This window comes from Triticum urartu, chromosome 3, assembly GCF_003073215.2.
Source record: "Triticum urartu cultivar G1812 chromosome 3, Tu2.1, whole genome shotgun sequence".
Taxonomy (NCBI): domain Eukaryota; kingdom Viridiplantae; phylum Streptophyta; class Magnoliopsida; order Poales; family Poaceae; genus Triticum; species Triticum urartu.
This window is the reverse complement of record NC_053024.1, coordinates 452350247-452368425: the sequence shown is the minus strand read 5'-3', so window position 1 is coordinate 452368425 and position 18179 is coordinate 452350247. Positions and strand designations below refer to the sequence as shown.

General features: G+C 43.6%; 1 long non-coding RNA gene across 3 annotated transcripts; it reads left to right on the top strand.

Moving 5' to 3' along the window:
• Positions 1–772: 772 nt before the first annotated feature.
• Positions 773–3558, top strand: LOC125544297. 3 transcript variants are annotated; one of them, XR_007299366.1, is made up of 3 exons: positions 773–1140; positions 1380–1794; positions 1934–3558. It is a non-coding gene; the product is annotated as an uncharacterized LOC125544297 (long non-coding RNA). The 3 variants fall into 3 exon arrangements; XR_007299367.1 differs by having other exon boundaries at positions 773–1607; positions 1685–1794; XR_007299365.1 differs by having other exon boundaries at positions 773–1794.
• The last annotated feature ends 14621 nt before the right edge of the window (positions 3559–18179 follow it).

Sequence of the window (18179 nt, the reverse complement as noted above, 5' to 3'; positions counted from 1 at the left end):
TAGTGTCGAGGAATATCATAGGAACTCTATATGATATGATTTCTATAAGATTTTTCCTTTAGAGCCAATTGGTTCATAGGAATAGATTCATATACTCCACATTTCAAAGGAAATAAACATGATATCATTTCTATAGCTTTAGAGCCACTTGGTTCATATGAATGGATTCCTATACTCTCTTAATTTTAAAGGAAAATAAACATTAGCGTATATTCAATAGAAAAGTTCCTATGATATGAACCAAACTACATCTCTTTTCTAATCCCTCCTCATAGGAATTGAGATACATGTCATCTCTAGATTCAATAGAAAAGTTCCTATGATGTAAACCAAATGACATCTCTTTTTCAATCCCTACTCATAGGAATTGAGATGCTCCATGTCATCTCTTTCCCTACAACTTCCATGTATACATCTTCTATTCCTAAATAGATAGTGCAACCCACTAGTAGCTTTTTCCCAAAACATGCAACTATGGCACAAGAACTATATAGTGTGCCAATTAAGGACAGTAAAACTAAGCCTCAAGCGAGCTCTCTCAGCGATTTGCGTTTCTGGCCGTCCGTTTTCATCGTCTCGACGTTGGTGGCCGTTAAATCAACCTGTCCCGCACTGTGTGAAACCTGGACCAGCTGTTCTGTGGGCTGCTGCTCCCGAGGCCGAAACGAAGGCCTCTGGTGCACTGGGCCACCGGCCAGCAGCCAGCCCATTCCAGCGCTGCTGGGCTTCGCTAAAGGGATCCAGTGGATGCGAGGCATACAGAGAGCAGCGACCGCGTCCATCCATCCAGTCCTGATTCAAGGCGCAGCGGAGTAACCGCGTTCAATCCATCCAGTCTAGATGGCTGGTGTGCGTTGCTCGATTGGATCCGCCGGAGGTGCGGGATGGGACCGAGGCAAGCCGATGCGTGCGATCGATCGACCGGAGGAGCGGAGCAGCCCTCGCGTGCCGGACGTCGCAATGCGTGCGATCCGACCTTCGCCGTGGCCTGCAGTGCGTTCAGGTGGTGGGGGGCATGGAATCCCAGGCGCCGACACGAGGCTGTGGCGCGAGCATTGAATCATGCGCTGTCGATTCGAGTTTCATTTGTTGGTGATTCCATAATTAAATTGCAGTTTCTACACGCCATTACTGGTAATGGTATGTGCCGCTCGAGTCCTCCAATAATTCAGAGCTATGTCTTTACTGTACGCGCCTCCATATGATCCGTTTTGCTGCTCTTTGTCAATTCCCCTCCAGCCCTCCTGCAAAATCTTCTCCCGCAACCATGACTGTTCGTGGCCTGTCTGACATACTTCCTACTACCTCTTCCTTTCCCCAAACTTGTGCATATCCATGTTCTTATTTAGACTACTCTTTTTGTTCCCAAATGATTGCAGGTTTTCTAGCTCGTTGGAGTTTGCTTGCGGTGGGCTTGCTCTTCGCTGGTTCTGCTTGATTACAAGGTGAAGCACTACCCAGTGTTCTGTGATACCGTTCCTTCAACCTTGCACGCCCCCACCCCTCGCAATAGCAGGCGACACCAGGAGATGGCGACGGCAGCATTGCCAGCTGCACTCATGCGCCTCTTCCCCCGTCAGACTGACTTTCGTCCTTGGTGACTCATGGTGCGGCCTCTATCTTTATGATTTTCTTTTTCCACCCGATGATTACATTATTTCCTCCCAATCTAAATTTTGTACAGTAATTATAAATACCGGGAGGTTGTCAATTGATTTGGCCAGATACTGGAGAATGGTATCGAGTTTTTATTCCAAATTCTTCGGCCGATAATCTCTAATGGCTTCCCAACAGGTAGTGAATTACTTCACGTGTACTGTTATGTCTTATCGCTTCATGTTTTATCATATATGTTTTTACCGCATACGATTGCTCACGTAACATGTTTTGGTGTTATTCATAACATGGTGCTATTTGCTGCTGCATGTGACAGGTTAATTAGAACACTATAGTAAAATGCAAAAAAAAATTTGTAGCCGTACTGTTCTAGAGGAGGGGTGAAGCCTCAATATGGTCTGCTTCTATCCACAAATGAGCAAAGCTCAATAATCTTGCGGACATTTCTACATATGTATGTGGATTTTCAAGACAGGTACAGGCATTGCATCATTCCAAGCATAAGGTGAGTTTCTTTCTAGAATTCGAACAGAATATGAATCAAGCTGCAAGGAACTTCACTCCAAGAGATCTCAGATCCATGCCTAAAACTGAAACTTCTCAGTTCTTGACAAACTAATAGTATTTCACAATGTGCTCACGTTTTTGTCGCCTTCCATGTAGATGCAGCCTTTCCCTTCTGGGATGTTCATGCGCAGCTTTTTCTAACTTACAGTATTGAATTTTCATCCAGATTATCACCGATGGAACCACCAGCTAATAAAATGGGGCAGAAATGCGTCCTCTATTTGCTCATACCATGCACACGAATGGATAATGAAATAAGTTATTTACTCTTCAGTTACACATAAATCTAAATAGTTCTCTTCTATTTTCTCCCTACCATGCACGAGAGAGTAGTTATTTACTCTTCAGTTACACATAGCATCTAAATAGTAGTAATTGATATCCTATAAAAACCTTAATTTGGATCCATCAACTGATAATCATGCAATCAGTTAACCTCGCTGCTCACATGCCATCCCTCTATTTATATACATGTTTGTAGCTAAGTAGCAACTAACATCTCACGTACATCAACTTTGTTATGATCCTGTACATGCCCAAAGCACACATGCAGGTCACTTGGCCATGACTACTCACGCACAGGTGAAGCCCAGAATAACCCAACCGCATGGAGTTGATGCTGGCGAGCTTCTTTTTCAGCCGGGGGTGTTGGAGGCGCTGTCTAGCGCTGTTGCGGCGAGAATCGCTACAGCCGGGGGTGATACAGAGAATAATGCTCTACCCTTTAAATTCAATGCAGCAAAAAAACCTATGCGTGGCAGTTCAAAAAAGAAAGAAAAAAAGGGAGGGGGCCCAAACAGAGCTGAGGATGCTCGCAAGCAAGTGTTAGGGAAAAAAGGGGGCATTCTTTTGGGGCTTGTCCAACGGGCAGTGACTTAGAGTTTTCTTTTGAGAAAGAGATGGATAATTATGAGTGCATCTTATATGGTGATGTAAACGTCTCATCCAAACGGGTGTGCACGGGTAGAGTTGTAGCTGTTGAGGATGAGGAGGGCGGGGTTACACATGTTGCAAAGGAGACTGATGAGAGGGAGGAAGAGTACGCGGAGCGAGGTGGGGAATCAGTTGGCGAAGACAAAGATGAGATTGGCACATCGGCGGCCTCCGAAGAGGAGGACCGCCGGGCCAAATGAAAATCCTAGGCTGGAACTGCCGTGGTATGCTCTCCAACACGACAGTTCGTGAGCTTCTGGATCTACAGAAGCGTACAAGGGCAGATTTAATTTTCCTTTCTGAATCCCATTTGAATAATTGTAAAGCCGATGAGCTTCGTCGCGTATTAGGTTTTGATTCTATGTTTGTAGTGGAAAGTGATGGTAAGGCCGGTGGCCTCGCTTTGTTTTATCATGAGTCCAATAAAATTGAGTTGAACTATGTCTCGCCCCATTTTATTGATATTGTTTTTATGTATGAGAATGTGGTTCAGTGGCGGTTCACGGGCTTCTATGGTCACCCGAAATGGAATGAACGTCATCTATCTTGGGATGACATTCGCAATCTACATAGTAAGAACAACCATCCTTGGGTGGTTTTGGGGGATTTTAATGAAATTTTATACCCTTCAGAAAAAGAGGGTGGTGTAGCTAGACCACTAGGTATGATGAGAGAGTTCCGTGAATGCCTAACGGATTGTGGGCTGGAAGATCTAGGCTATTTTGGGGACATGTTCACTTGGAGGAGAGGCGAAATACGTGAGCGCCTTGATCGGGCAGTCTGTAACTTAGCATGGGCAAACAAATTTCCACGAGCGACAGTTATCAATGAAGAACATGTTCATTCTGACCATCGCCCAATCGTACTGGATATGGAGTATTGGGATGAAAAAATCTTTAAACGCCAAGAGGGGCGTGTTAAACAATTTGAGGCGAGATGGTTGAAGGAAGAGACGGTCACTGAAATCGTTAAGGCATCTTGGGAGAAAGCAAAGCTAGCAGGTATTGGACCCTCACTTGCTGACCGTACGAGAGCAGTGCATGCCGATCTACATACTTGGGACCGGGAAACGCTAAAGGGACCAAAGGTGAGAATTAGAAAATTAAAAAAAGAGTTGGAGAAACTAAGGCGTGGCCCATTGAATACGGAATCTCGATGCCGTCAGAAGGAAATTATAATGGTAATTGAAAATATTTTGGAGCAAGAGGAAATATTTTGGTTACAAAGAGGATGAGCAAATTGGTTGATGCATGGGGATCGTAATACGTCGTTCTTTCATAATGCTGCCACAGCCAGGAAAAAAAGAAATAATATAAAGAAACTATTAGACGAGTCCGGAAACTGGTTAACAGATAAGGAATTGACGAATCACATTACTGGATATTTTTACAAAGTTTTTTACATCGGAAGTTCAACACCCGAATCAAGATGTTTTATCACTTGTTCAAAGGAGAGTGTCAAACGAAATGAATGATGTTCTACTTGCCCCTTATACCGCGGAAGATGTTCGCAAGGCTTTATTTGATATTGGGGACTTGAAAGCTCCAGGGTCAGATGGACTCCATGCTATCTTCTATAAAAGGTTTTGGCCCATGCTGGGGGAAGACTTAATTGAGGAGGTCCTGACAGCAATCAACACATGCACTATACCGAAGGGTTGGAATGATACAGCAATCGTGATGATTCCTAAAATTAATACACCAGAGAAGGTAACTCAATTTAGGCCAATCAGCTTATGTAATGTGCTATATAAAATAATTGCAAAAATGGTGGCTTCTCGATTGAAGGTTTTTTTACCAGAAATTATTAGCCCAACACAGAGTGCATTTGTACCGGGTAGATTGATAATGGATAATATTTTAGTGGCCTATGAATGTTTTCACACAATAAAGAACAAAAGAGAGGGTAGAGAGGGCTTGTGTGCTATAAAACTTGATATGCATAAAGCCTACGATAGAGTTGAGTGGACTTTTTTGAAGGAGATTATGTTGAAACTGGGCTTTCGTCGTGAGTGGGTTAACTTGATTATGCAATGCGTCTCAACCGTGGAATACAAAGTAAGGATCAATGAAGAGGAAAGTGAGAGATTTAAGCCTACGAGAGGGTTGAGACAGGGGGACCCGCTATCACCATACCTTTTTTTGCTGTGCACAGAAGGATTGAATGCCTTGCTTGTGCATGCTGAGGAGAATGGAAACATATCAGGAGTAAAAGTCTGTAGAGACGCCCCACCAGTCACAAATCTTCTCTTTGCGGATGACTCATTGATCTTAATGAAAGCCAACCAACATAATGCGGAAAACCTGAAATCAGTACTAGATTTATATTGTGCGGCGTCAGGACAACTGGTAAGCGTTGAAAAATCCAGTATTTTCTTCATCCCTAATACAAAGGTAGAGATCAGAGAACAATTGTGTACAACGCTAAATATAATGACGGAGGCTCTCACTGATAAATATTTGGGCTTACCAGCAAATGTGGGTGTTGATAAAACAGACTGCTTTAGTTTTCTGATTGAATGTATTGTTAAGAGAATTAGTGGTTGGAAGGAAAAATTACTATCTGCCGGGGGGAAGGAGATCCTATTAAAGGCGGTGATCCAAGCCATACCTACCTATGCATTGTCGGTCTTTAAAATTCCGAAAAAAATTTGTAAAGGAATCATTGACGCCATGGCGCATTTCTGGTGGGGAGACGAGGAGAACCAGAAGAGAATGCACTGGATGGCCTGGTGGAAAATGTGTGTACCAAAAAACCAAGGAGGAATGGGATTCCATGATATCCACTGTTTCAATCTGGCTCTGCTTGCAAAACAGGCATGGTGTCTCCTTGATAATCCTGACTCCTTGTGTGCTACTATTCTAAGGGCAAAGTACTATCCTAATGGTGATTTGCTGAACTCCAAGCCAAAGCATGGTGCTTCCTTCACCTGGCAAAGCATTATGGCAGGTATCACTACTCTCAAACGAGGTTATATTTGGCGAGTGGGGGATGAACATAACATCAATATTTGGGAAGATGCCTGGATCCCAAATTGTGCCACTAGAAAGATTGTGACTCCTAGGAGGGGGCATTTATTATCAAAAGTTGTAGATTTGATTGACCCGGTCTCCAATGATTGGGATGAGGACCTGATTAGACAAACTATGTGGACCATTGACGCACAACGGATTCTTTCAATCCCAATTTCGCAACATAATATGACAGATTTTATTGCCTGGAGTTATACAAAAAATGGTCTGTTTTCGGTACGGTCTGCTTACTCTGTGGAGTGGAACTATCAGTATGGGAGCAAACTAAAATATTCCAACGGGATGGGACGGAGCACACGTAACCCTATATGGTGTCAGATATGGAAGTTATCTTGTCCGGCAAAAGTCAAAATATTTTTATGGCGGACACTACATGGTACTCTTCCATGTCGGGCAACACTCACTAATAGACACATGAAGGTCTCACCCTTGTGTCCTACATGCTCCCAGGGTGTAGAAGATACAAAGCACTTGCTTTTCCTATGTAGAAAAGCGAAGGAGGTTTGGAAAAGGCTAAGGTTGGATATGATTATTGAGAGAGCTTGTGAGATTGATCGTGCCGGGGAGGCAATATTGGAATACTTATTACTCCTTCCAGATCAAGATCTGCGCATTATGGGGTACGAAAATGTTCGAGAAATGGTAGCTATCTCTGCTTGGTATCTATGGTGGGAAAGAAGGAAATTAGTGCATAAGGAATTCACTCAAAATGCGACTCAGATCTCGATGGGGATCATAGCTCTTACATATAATTTTGTAAATGCATCATCTTCAAATGCGTCCATAAAAGGGGGGGTTGGCAATGTCCTCCTAGGGGCTTTGTGAAACTCAATGTTGACGCCTCTTTTGACCATGACTTGCTGGAGGGTACGATGGGGGCAGTATTGAGAGACGACAAAGGTAGGTTTATTGCAGGAGGGAATGGAAAGATAGACTACTGTGCGGACGTTCTCATGGCGGAGGCCTTAGCTCTCAAATTTGGCCTAAATTTAGCGCAGAGGGCGGGATGTAATCGCCTAATCATCAACTCTGACAATCTGGAGGTGGTTGAGACAATGCAAGACGGAGGACAGTCAGCGGGAGCGGCGGCGGCAATCTTCGATGACTGCTATCACTATGCTTGTGATTTTATCATGACTAAATTCGAACATTGTAATAGAGAGGCAAATAAAGTAGCACATGAACTTGCTAGATTAGCTAGATTTTTTCCAACTTCGGTTTGGTTTGAGGAGCCTATTAGTGAAATTGTAACATTTCTCACAAACGATGTATTGGTTATTGCTAATGAATAAAATTTCGTTTTATTTCAAAAAAAAAGTAGCAACTGACATCTTATAAATATCATTAATTTCCACCGGCCATTAACAATTCTGCATCCATTTAAACTGACTGCTATGTGCCATCCCTCTGCTTACATAGAACGTCTGTAGTAGATATTGGAACACTCAACAATTCCTACTCGTAGGTACCACGCCTACACTCTCCTTATGTATTACGCTGGTGCTGTGAGGAATCTGGCTGGAGCAAAACCAATGCATTTTCAAGGCAAAACATACACCGGCTGCTGACATGGTGGCGGCGAGCCGACAAGCCGTCCAACTATGGCGCCAAGCTGGAGCAAAGTGCTTAGAACTACCTTTTGTTGAGCTACCGGCAGGAATCGACTAATGTAACTTTTCATTTTTTTGGACCCTTTGATCTTCGGATCTACGCCATGTGTTTGCTTTTCCCATTGCTTCCTGCTTAATATATGAATGCCGGCAGCGCTGGATCTTTCAAAAAACACACTCTCCTTATGTATATTTGTCTACTTTGCACTCAAACGTAGATGAATCAATCTGGGGATGAGTCTCATCCAAGGATGGCTTAAAGTATAGAGCATGCATTAGATGATACGTTGAACCACGATGAATCTACTCACTCCTCCTCAAAGGTACCAACTATTGAATACTCTCATGCTTTGTACCTTGCACCTTTTCCTTCACAGATCATTTCTCAACTTTATTTGTAGATATATCATGTGGTGACAAAACCTATGCAAGAAACCTTCAAGCCACCGACCCTAAAGCTAATGTCCAACTAAGCACGAGGCGTACAAGGATCCTTCCACGTTCAATTCCTTTCACAGAATTAGACCCAAGTTCTTCACTTGGAAGTTATTATTAACCCAACATATGTTTTTGCTGCCACCTAATTATGAAACCAAAATTTGTATATTGTCAGGAAAGATTGGAATTCTGTGAAAGGAATTGGATGTGTAATGTTTTAGATCATATAGTCCCAGTATTATTAAGCCATCATGTACTTGAAGTTATTTGTGCCCTTAGAATGACGCATTTAGCAAATCTAAGAACATGCCCTTCCTTCAGTTATGTACTCATAAGTATTTGGCAGATTTGAACGTGCAATCATCTGAAAGCTTACTCCTTCCATTTATGTTCTCATTATAACCATTCAGGGACCTTGAATCTGATTTGTCCAATGTGATCTTACATTAGAAAAAACATGCTTCATTATGAATCTGATTTGTCCAATGTGATCTTACATTAGAAAAAAACATGCTTAATTATGGGGAAACAAAGTTGATTTAAGCAATAGAACATTGATAACCAAATTTATTTTCTCTTTAGTCAATCCTCCATAGTAACGTCTTTTTCTTTCAAATTGACCAAAAAAACATGTATCAATATTGCTTATAATGTGCAAACAGATTTATCCCACACGACAAGACACTGCTACAATTGATGTGCAAAATTATTCCATATGTATTAATGGACTAGCTATTATCAGCTTCATGGGAGACACTATCACCTTGTATCAACATATTATTATATTTATAAACTAACATAAACTCTAAGTTTGTCCATAGATTTCTAACACTCTCATGCAACATTCAAAATAGACGGGCGCGACAACGCGCGCATCGACGATCTAGTAACTTTGAAAGATGGTCGCTGGATGAAGCTAACCCGACAGTGCAGAGATAGGCAAATCCGAGCACTATTGGCCGTTGGATATCATCAACATTCCACCAGATCTGCCACATGTACAATTTAGAAGACTCCATGGTTGAACTTAAGCATAATGCACAAACCTCAAAACACAAGTACTTCTCCTTTGTTCTAGAATCTTCTGTATCATAATTGAATTTTTTTCTAAATGAATTGACATTATTAGTTTTTTACTTTATGATTTACAATGCACAACCCCATGAATCTTAACATTTTTATAAGACTAATTGATTTTGAATGAGATGAACTATAAGAACTAAATGAACATCTACATCATGCATATGACTCAAAGCTTTACATGCTATAACGTGTATTTATTCATAATTTGGCTTCAAAATCTCATGCGTTCAATACATGTGTACCTTACTAGTTTTGAGTAGAGTAGCAAATTTCACGCGGCCCCGGGTATATCAAAATGCAGGGCCCATGCATCATTGCCTTTCGGTCGAACCTACGTCCACAATTTTTTGTACGTACTATATCTCCACTGGTCACTGAACCCAAAATGCCGCCTCGTTCCCGTAAAACCAAGCAGCCCACACATATTTAAGGCGTCGACTTGAACCCCTTTACTACAACATGGCCCCGCACGCCGTAGTACTCCTACAAACCCTACCGCCGCACTCATCATCGGTTTTCTTCAAGAGGACGAGGGAGAAGCCGATTTGTAGTGGAGGCGCTTTCAAAAAAAGGATCTGTAGTGGAGACCCCTACCCTAGGGTGCCCTAGGTAGTTGCCGCACGCATCATTGTTTTCTCTTTTCTTTATGCTCTTGCGCCCTAGAGTGAAATGATGGTTGCTTTGTCCGTCTAGCTTAATGCGGGAAAGGTGGAGCTTTGTGATTTGACCCCTCGTCGCTCATTTTCTACTACTGCGGTGCTACGACCGGGGTACCTCCGATTCCAACCGCTGCTTCGAACTGTAATTTGGTGCATCGCATGTGGAACAAGACGGTGGATGAGCCACATGTCGGCCAAAGGGGTCCTGTTAAGTGTGTCGCCATTTCGTGTGCGGACTGACCCTGCTTGAGTTGCTACGCCAACACGACAGGAGCAGCCTACCACTTGGTTTTGCTCCTTGGTGAATCCCGACTATATTGATCTAAAAAGATACGTGCTGAACTACCCTCTTCGTCTCGGTTTTTTTATTTTTAGGCATCTCGGTTTATAGGGTCTGCACGTAGTTCTAGGTCATCCATTTGACTAACTAAATATGAGTTACTATGTCACAAAAAGTATATCATTGGATTTTTAAGCGGATGTAGTTGTATTTAAAAGTCGAGGGCGGGGCTTTTCCTACGCGGTAGGCGGGGCAGTTCTGCCTAGTCAGTTCGACGGAGACACGAGAAGACGAGGGAGTAGGCTGCTGGAAACGTAGGGCTGTGTGATTTGACAGCGAGTTACTGCTAGATAGGTAGGGCACCGTGATTTGACTTGCCATTATCATTTTAACTGCGACGCTACGACCGGCATGAGTCTATTGATTCCTGACCACCTCCATACAGGTGCCTCTCCCAATGCTCCACCATGTAGTAGAGGTTGGCTCTTGCATGAGAGCCCACTTCTCCAATTTTTCCTTGCCTCTCTTTCCTCCACATATGCAAAAATGCCATGTAAAGCGCACTATTGTACTTACTTTTGCTTGCTCCTACAGGTGCATAAGCTTGCCACATAGGCATAAAGTCTGATGTGGCAAGTTAATCAAGAAGAGAGAGACTAGTTTGGTGACCCAAGGAAGAAACGGTGCTAAGCGCGTGTACCTAGGTGAAAAGACAATTTTGAGTCTATAGCTAATTAAATGAAGCAAACTTAGCAACACCATTTCATTGGAAGAGGTCACTCCTTGGCAAATGCAATAAATACTAGTACTCCCTGTGTCCCATAATATAAGAACGTTTTTGGCACTACACTAGTGTCAAAAACGTTCTTATATTATGGGATGGAGGGAGTATGAAGAAAGAGATAGAGAGGAGTAAAAAATACACTTATAGCCATCCTTATAGCCAACCTTGTTGTAGTATGAGTGACTAAGTGATGACTATGTATGACATGCCAACATCAGATAGCCTAACGCACCGTGTTAAATCTCCAATGGCGCGACCGCGCGAGCGACGCGACGGTCGTGGTAGGCGCAACCATGATACGGGCTGCTGGCAGCCCTTGGATCTGAGATTAGACGTTCGCATGCTAAGTTGCTGAAAATTTGCAGAATAACCCTCCAGGATAGGATATTCACCCATAGGTATAGAATCACGCCATGCAACCATTCGATCTCAGATCGAAGGGCTCTCGGAAGCCCGTATCATGGGAGAATGGAAAGCCACTACCCTGTCGTTCGCATGCTGGCAGTGCGCTCCTACTCGTCCCTGCACGTCCTTCAATACTACGGCGGTTCGCTCCTAGTCATCTCGTCCATTCACATTACGGCAGTTCCACTAATCCTAACCCTCCTCCCAAATCCATGGCGTCCCAAATCTCCACGACCGGCGGTGAGTACAAGGTTAGAACCATCACCGGCGATGAGTTCGATGTCATCTACACCCGTTCTTCCGTGACGGTGAAAGGATGCCTTTCTCGCTTCAAACGCATGTTCGAAAACTCAGATGATGAGTGGGTCGCTGGGCTAGATGTTGAGTACACTATAGTCCTGGGACGAGAGAAGGATCTAAAGGATGAAGAGAGGAAGAAGCCCGCCGTGATCCAGGTTTGCGTACATAACGTTTGCTTGGTCTACCACATATGCCATGCTGACGTTGAGTGCCAGAATTTTAAGAACTTCCTCAAGGACAAAACGGTGAAATTCGTTACTGTAGACTTTAAGAACGACAAAGAAGTCCTGGGTCGGATAGGCCTCGTTGTAGGCAACCCCTTCGACCTCCAGAAGAATCGGCTGGTGCCCTCTCGTTAGCCTTCAATGCTGACCCTGGCAGGAGCCATGGTTCATCCTTCGTACCGTAAACTGGAGAAACCTCATTACACGTTTCATCATCATGCATGGCAGCAGAATGTACTAGATATAGACCACATCCACTACGCTACAATGGATGGCTACCTTTGTTTCAATATCTACAAGGGTTGGATGAAGAGCAACAGCCAAGTGTGCGGTTCAAGCCACGGAGTATCGTCCAAGAGGAAGAGGGACAAGGACGAAGACGAGGACTCCGAGTAAGGTGGCAGTGTCGTTGCTCATGGTGGTTCTAAACTTCTAATGCAGTGTCTACCGGATTAGTTGCATAGTTTAATTTCAGGTGTGCTTAGTTTAATTTGAGGGGTGTGTTGTGCTGAGCCCCTAGCAGAACTATGTTATGTTTCTTCTCGTTACTTTAACTCTTCAGTATGTACATACTACTAGTATTTGTTTAATAGAATTTAGCACCCCAATTAAGCACGTACTAGCTTTTTTAATAGTACTATATGCATAATTTGGCGACGAGCGCTCTCTATATGTACCACCTTTTTTTAATTTCAATTTTTGCTCCATGGCGCATGTAAGTGCATCTAGTGCCACCCCTAGTTGGTTTTGGAGTATTGACAACAAACCTGCTTGAGGGACTAATGTGTTTGTGAGAATTGCAGGATAACACAGGTAGAAGTCCCTCATTGATTCGGTTTTCCTACCAGAGATGACCCTAAAAATGTATGAAGACTTTGAAGTCAAAGGTGGTATGTGAAGACATTCACATTGAAGACTATGACAAGAGAAGACATCGTGTGAAGACTATGGAGCGCGAAGACTTAGTTGTTTCGTCGTTCTTTTTCTTCTTTGTTGAGTCATAGGAACCACCGTACTGTTAAGTGGGGTCCAAGTGAACCAGTCAGAATGACTGAAGTGATGCTTAATCAAAATCCTATGTCTTCGAGCGAAGACAATGAGAGCAAATCTTATCCAGAGCTGGATAAGTCAGCTTTGCTTGTAGCCCAAGTAAAGTTGCCGTGTGTGTTTGAAATCTGACCGTTGGAACACGTGTCAATTCCTTAGTGACCCAGGGTCATTTCGGACAAATCAGGTTGGGTTGCCTAGTGGCTATAAATAGCCCACCCCCTACAACCATAAACGGTTGGCTGCTCAGAGTTAGTGTACGGCTTTTGTCGTTTGAGAGCAACCCACCGCGAAGCCTTTGAGAGAGAATTCCTTGCGAGGACAAAGCCCTGAACACCCAGAGCCAAAGAGTGTTAGGCATCACTTAAGTCTTCCTGTCTGTGTCATCTAAAGACTTATTACACTTGAGGACTTTGAATCCTCCAACCGGTTAGGCGTCGTGTTCTGAGCATCCAAGAGTCATTGTGGATCGCCGGTGAACGAAGTCTGTGAAGGTTTGGAAGTCTATCTTGAAGACTTACCAGAGTGATTGGGCGAGGATTGGGTGTCCTTAGCTCAAGGGGAATAAGGTGAAGACATGGTCTTCTGAGTTAAATCTCAGCCTCCCTAACCAGACGTACAGTTGTCACAGCAACTGGAACTGGTCCAACAAATCATTGTCTTCAACGAGCTACTGGTTCTATCCTTCCCATCTCTTTATTTGCAGTTGGTCCTTGTGAAGTCATTGCCTGTCTGCATTATCTTTTGTCTTCACTGAGCGACTGCTTGATCTGATTGGCTTCATACTATCTTCCATCCTGATCCATACTGCCTAGTTGCTATTAGTCTTTGTGCTTTCACTTTATTGAATACTTGACTATGGCTTTCCTAGTGTAGTCTACCTTCCGCTGTATGGTAATAGGTTTATTTCTATCGTTTGTCTACGAAACTTTCATGTTTTGAAGACTTTCCTAAGAATCGCCTATTCACCCCCCCTCTAGTCGATCACTAGCACTTTCAATTGGTATCAGAGCAAGGTACTCCCTTATTCTGTGTGATTCGGTTTAACCACCTAGAGTTTTAGCTATGTCGACTATAGAGATAATCAAAGTCTCCGCTGCGTGCCCAGTCTTCGATGGAACTGAATATCCCTACTGGAAGAATAAGATGCGCATGCATCTTGAAGCCATTGATGTCGACCTCTGGTATGTCGTCAAGAATGGCGTCCCCAAGGCTGGTGAAGGTGTCACCGCTACTGATGTCAAGAAGTTCGTTCAACTGTACTCCACTGCCAAGAACATCATCTGTGGTCGTCTGACCAAAGGGTAGTATGGCCGTGTGAGTGCTCTGGAAACATCTAAGCTAGTCTGGGACTGGCTCTCCAAGGTCAACGAAGGCGTCTCAACCCAGAGAGATCAAAGAATCAGTGTCCTTCGCAACCTCTTCAACCGCTTCAAGAGAAATGACAATGAGAATGTTCAGCTCACGTTTGATCAACTCACTGACATCACAAATGAGCTTCAAGCCCTCGGCGCTACTGAGATCACCAAGCATGAAGTCGTCAAGACACTCCTGAGATCACTTGACAGCTCGTTTGACACCCTAGCCCTGATGATTCAAGAACGCCCTGACTTCAAGACACTCGATCCGTCTGACATACTTGAAAGGCTCAACACACATGAGTTTCAGCTTTCTGAGAAAAGAGACATCTACGGTCCCAACTGTGGGCGAACTCGTGCCTTGAAGGCAAAAGCTGTTTCCTCATCTGAAGAAGAATCTGATTGCAGTTCGGATGATCCTGAAGACATTGGAAAGGAGCTTGCTATGCTTGTGAAGAAGTTTCAGAAATTCACCAAGAAGAAAGGCTTTAGAAAGTCCTCACGATCCAGCTCAAGGAATGATGAAGCTTCTGCTCATGACTACAAGAAGAGAACATGTCACAAGTGCAAGAAACCTGGTCACTACATCTCTGAGTGTCCGCAGTGGGACAATGAGAACGAGAAGAAGAAGAAGAGCAAGGAATATGATTCTGATGACAAGAAGAAGAAGAAATACTCAAAGTCTTCTTCCAAGTCTTCCTCAAAGTCTTCATCACACAAGAAGAGCTCATATGGCAAGGCTCGTGCCGTTTGTTGGCAAGGAAATGGATTCAGAGGAGGAGTCCGCTTCTGAGGAGGCGGAGGTGGAGTCTGAGGAGGAGTCCGATTCTGGCGTTGCAAGTCTGGCTACAGCATACGTTGCCAAGTCCATCTTCAACACTGAAGACAATGACTTCATCACCGACGCCGATGCAAATGACAAGGACTACTCCGCTCCCACCTACTGCTTCATGGCACGCGGTGCCAAGGTAAACACGCACTACTCACTATCAAACATCCAGTGAAGATGACTCTGATTGTGGTTCCAAACCCAGCTACAAAACACTTGCTAAAATTGCAACTGAACAACAGAAAGCTATGGAACATATTCAAAAACTGTTAGACAAAAGCGATGACCTGTTAGACGCTGAAATGACTCGATCTCAGTCCTTAATTGAAGACATAAAAAATCTTCATGTTAAGTATGAGGAACTTGAAAGTCGTCATGAAACGCTCTCAACAACACTCATGAAAAGCTTTCCTATGATTATCTTCAAAGGAAGCAAGATCTTGAGAAATTGAGAGCGGCTCATGAAGATCTTCAAAAGGAAAAGGAGTCACTTCGCGCCAAACAGATCAGTTCCGCTCAGGAAGGATTTGAACCACCATGTCTTAAATGCATTGAGCGTGACAACGCTACTTCTGTTGCTGGATGTTCTACTGCTGCTACTATTGCAATATCTTCAACTGTTGATGTGGTAACTAACCCCTCTGCTGAGGATACCACTGCTATTGCTGATGAAAATGCTAGGTTGAAGACATTGCTTGAAACATGGATGTACAAAAGTCTCAAAGGGCATCAGACACTATGTGATGTCCTCAAAAGGCAGATCCTGAACTGAAACCCTAGGAAAGAGGGTGTTGGGTTCGAAAGGAAAATGAATGCTGATGGCTCTTACTAGAAACCTGAGCAGTACCCCAAAACCACATGGGTTGCTGCAAAGGAACCTTCAGTGGATCCATCCACCCTATCTGGCTTCACTTGTGCTAATCCCATTGTTATTGATGAATCCTTTGATGCAAACTATAAACTGTTTAAGAATCAGAATGGTGAAGTGTTTGCCAGGTATATTGGTACTAACTGCAAGAATGGGCCACCTATGAACAGAGTCTGGGTGCCGAAAAGGTGTTTGGAGAATCTTCCTGTGAATGTCGTCATGACACCACAAGTGAAGAAGACAAACTCCAGACCACGGGCTTCATATGGTCCAAAGGCTTCATACAGACAAAGGACTCACCTGAGTCGCACTAACGCAAATGTTTTGCAGGGAAACCATACTCAGGCCTATTAATATGAGCGCGTTTCATCAAACCGCCATGTTCATATGACCAAGAACTACTCTGCTTATTCTTATGAGTACTATTGTCCTCCTGAAAGACTATTTGTTAGGGCTCCAAAGCCAAAGTTCTCAAATGCTTCACTCAGAGTCATTGCTTCGAAGCCACCCTTGAAGATGTGGGTGGCTAAGAAAGCTTAACTCTCTTTTGCAGGGAAGGGTCTCCAGCCGAAAATCAAATTCGTCTGAAGCTATTGCTAGGGACCTTAAACATCTTGTAGGGCGCAAGATCAAATGCCAAAATGGTCTTATTATGTATTTTGTTCCTGAGTCGCTTGCTACTTGCCCTATCAGTCCTAACCTCGATCTAAGCTTTCATAATCCACTTGCTCGTCAAATGTTTATGCTTCACAATTCTCTTCGTGAAGCCTATCCCCCTAACTGCACTGTAGGGTATGACACCAGCTGCTTCAGAATGGATTATTGATAGTGGGTGTACTAATCACATGACTGGCAAGCGAAGTCTTCTCATGGACTCAACTTTACGTCCATCTGACAAGAGTCACATCACATTTGCTGATACTGGTAAAAGAAAGGTATTGGGTCTAGGTAGAGTTGCAATCTCAAGGGATCAACACATGGATAAAGTGATGCTTGTTGAATCCCTTGGTTTTAACTTAATGTATGTCTCAATGCTTTGTGTTTTAAACATGATTGTGATATTTGGAAAATATCGTTGCCTTGTTCTAATGGAATCTGACAAGTCTCTAGTCTTTGAAGGGTATCGGAAAGATGATTTGTACGTGGTAGATTTCTCAGCAGGACCACAGCTTTCCGTATGTCTTCTAGCAAAAGCTTCAGAATGCTGGCTCTGGCATCGGAGACTAGGGCATGCTGGCATGAGGAACTTGCACACTCTTGCAAAGAAGAAGCATGTCATAGGCATCGAGGGCTTCAAGTTCAAGAAGGATCACCTATGCGGTGTCTGTGAAGCTGGAAAGATGACGAGGGCCAAGCATCCCTCGAAGACAATCATGACAACGACTCAACCCTTCGAACTTCTACACATGGACCTCTTCGGTCCCACTCACTACTCAACTCTTACTACTACTGCGTGTCTCTATGGCTTCGTCATTGTTGATGATTATTCAAGATATACTTGGGTGCATATAATCCTCTACAAGTCTGAAGTGTAGGATGTCTTCAGACGCTTCGCCAATCAAGCCATGAACAACTATGGCGTCAAGATCAAGCACATCAGAAGTGACAATGGCACTGAATTCAAGAACACCGGCCTCGACACTTATCTTGATACTTTGGGCATCACTCATGAATTCTCAGGTCCGTACACGCCGCAGCAGAATGGCATCGTGGAACGCAAGAACAGAACACTTATTGAGATGGCCCGGACAATGCTCGATGAATACAAGACTCCAAGAAAGTTCTGGCCTGAAGCCATTGATACTGCATGCCATATCATCAACCGTGTTTATCTTCACAAGCTTCTGAAGAAAACATCCTATGAGCTCCTCACTGGTAAGAAGCCAAATGTCAGTTACTTCAGAGTATTTGGTGCCAAGTGCTGGATCAAGGATCCACATCACACTTCAAAATTTTCACCGAAAGCACACGAAGGTTTTATGCTTGGATACGAAAAGGATTCACACTCCTACAGAGTCTTCAACCTCTTTCACTATAAAGTGGTTGAAACTGTGGATGTGCGGTTCGATGAGACTAACGGCTCGCAAAGAAAGCACCTGCCAAGTGTGCTAGATGAAGTTCCATCCAGTGAAACTATCAAGCTTA